The sequence below is a fragment of the Austrofundulus limnaeus genome, unplaced genomic scaffold (assembly GCF_001266775.1).
Source record: "Austrofundulus limnaeus strain Quisiro unplaced genomic scaffold, Austrofundulus_limnaeus-1.0 Scaffold1, whole genome shotgun sequence".
Classification (NCBI taxonomy): Eukaryota; Metazoa; Chordata; class Actinopteri; order Cyprinodontiformes; family Rivulidae; genus Austrofundulus; species Austrofundulus limnaeus.
Genome location: NW_013952403.1, coordinates 7,592,345 through 7,594,193, shown reverse-complemented (window position 1 = coordinate 7,594,193; position 1,849 = coordinate 7,592,345). Strand labels below are relative to the sequence as shown.

General features: G+C 38.3%; 1 protein-coding gene across 6 annotated transcripts in view; it reads right to left on the bottom strand.

The window, feature by feature from the left end:
• Positions 1-1,849, bottom strand: part of spock1 (SPARC (osteonectin), cwcv and kazal like domains proteoglycan 1) — a 174,781-nt gene that overhangs the window by 2,126 nt on the left and 170,806 nt on the right. The gene's annotated exons all lie outside the window — the stretch shown is intronic.

Here is a 1,849-nt window from a genome sequence, read left to right as displayed (position 1 = left end):
CCATCAACTCTAAATGGAACATAAATTATTCCCTTTCTATTACTGAATATCATATAGTTGGGTTTATCCAAATTTAATGATAATTTATTTAGTTTTAACCAAGTTTGTAGTTTAATAAATTCTGTCTGCATCGTTTCCAACAGCCGTTCTAAATCTTTTTCCAAAAATAAAATGTTGTATCATCAGCAAATAATACATATTTAAAAAGTCCTGACATATTTAACAAATCATTTACATATAATATAACACAAAAGGCTGTCAACATGAACATGGTATAAACTACATGCAGTCTTATTGAGCATCTATCACAAGTACTGTACACATTCCATATATTAACTCAGTTCAATTTACTTCAGTATAAACAGCATCATTTCACAACAAAAGTCATTTCAGGGTGTTCACTTACATGATAAAATACCTGTTAGTATAAGTTACAGTATCTATCTAAGGAAGCCAGCAGATTGCACTGAATTTTAAATCTGTTRGCTGTGAAACTATTTTGAACAGCTCAGAAGAGGAGATGAAACTGAGACAAAGTCTCCTGTTTATCATTCCTTTATACAGCGCCGTGAGGAGCTAAGGGGTCTCTTGTCAACTGCCTCACTTCAGTCAAGTCTGGCTAATTGGTAATGAATATCTGATTCAGCGCAGTCAAAGTGTGAACAGGAGTGATTTCAGCAGCTTTTGTTTTGAGAGGTTTTTGAGAGAAACTCAWATGAGCTCAGTCTAAAACAGGTTATTTACACCTGTGTACAAATGTACTTAGGTTGTGTTGCACTCATATCATTGAAACCAGTTCGGCATCCTTGTGCTTAAGCTATTGAATGGTGAGGTTTGTATTCAGGAGAGAATGAGAGAACTTCAAGCTGCTCCAGCCTCAGGCTATTCAAGCAGAGTCTGATAGGCTTGTTATAGCAGAGACAAAGGACTGCTGTTGTTCATGTATTTGAGTCTGTGTGTGTGTGTGTGTGTGTGTGTGTGTGTGTGTGTGTGTGTGTGTGTGTGTAGAGGGGTAGACAGAGACAGGGAGGATAAGACAGAGAGGGAGGGAGAGAGGGGGGGAGATATTTTGCTCCGAAAAAGAAGGCCCTCTAATGGTGACTGTTGTTTCCTCTCCACTCGGTGGTGAACAGCTTGCTGTGTGCAAGTGTTTGTGTGTCTGTGTGTGTTTATGTTTGTGTGTCTGTGTGTGTGTTTCTGTGTTGGAGAATGAGACTTCTCAGAGCAGGGAGAGGTAAAAAAAAAAATGCAGGTGTCTGAATTTCTTTGATTTCTGTAGCGTTTTAGTGCACGTTTTTTTTTATAGCCTCTATTAGATTTGTAAATCTGTTTAATTGTTGGGATCGTGTCCAGGTCAGGGTTAAGAGTTTAMAGTTAAGAGTTACGTATACAACTTAGTAAATCAGTGTGTAATTTACGGTAATGTACATGCACTGTACAGAATCTTTATATGGCAAAATAAAAGCATTTTCTGTGACTGTAATGTGTTTTTTTTTTTTTGCATGTATGTTCACATGTGTCTCTCCTTCAGCACTTTGTGTAATTAGTTTTTTTGTGTGTGTGTGCYTGTGTGTGTATTTGTGTGCTCCTCCCTGGGCTAGCATCAATGGTAAGCTGTGATTCAGGCTGTGAAAACACTGATTTGGCAGCCAGTGCGCCTTCCTCTGTCTCCAACAGGCTCGGCCAATAAAAATCCATCGCTTATTAACCGATGCTGTATTACAAAAGAGGATCCACGCGCGTCGAGCCCATAGTTTGGGTTGCTCCTGAATGTCAGGGATGTGGATGCAGAAAAACAGATCTTCAGCTTTAAATGTTTTACAGGTTTTTAGAACAAATATATATATAT